The 206-nt window shown below is 52.4% G+C and overlaps 1 pseudogene; it reads left to right on the top strand.

Moving 5' to 3' along the window:
- Positions 1–104: 104 nt before the first annotated feature.
- On the top strand, positions 105–206 carry LOC118345189 (annotated as a pseudogene; the record flags this gene model as incomplete).

Here is a 206-nt window from a genome sequence, read left to right as displayed (position 1 = left end):
AACCCCGGCGCGGTCTGCGCCAAGGAACTTAAACAAGGAGTAACCACGGGCGCCCCGGAAACGGTGTGCGCGTTGTTGGTGACATCTTTACCATGATACATAACTACTCTCGGCAACGGATATCTCGGCTCTCGCATCGATGAAGAACGTAGCGAAATGCGATACTTGGTGTGAATTGCAGAATCCCGCGAATCATCGAGTCTTTG

Source organism: Juglans regia, unplaced genomic scaffold (genome assembly GCF_001411555.2).
Source record: "Juglans regia cultivar Chandler unplaced genomic scaffold, Walnut 2.0 Scaffold_16603, whole genome shotgun sequence".
Lineage (NCBI taxonomy): Eukaryota > Viridiplantae > Streptophyta > Magnoliopsida > Fagales > Juglandaceae > Juglans > Juglans regia.
The sequence above is the reverse complement of the archived record's forward strand: the minus strand, read 5'-3'. Positions and strand labels throughout refer to the sequence as shown.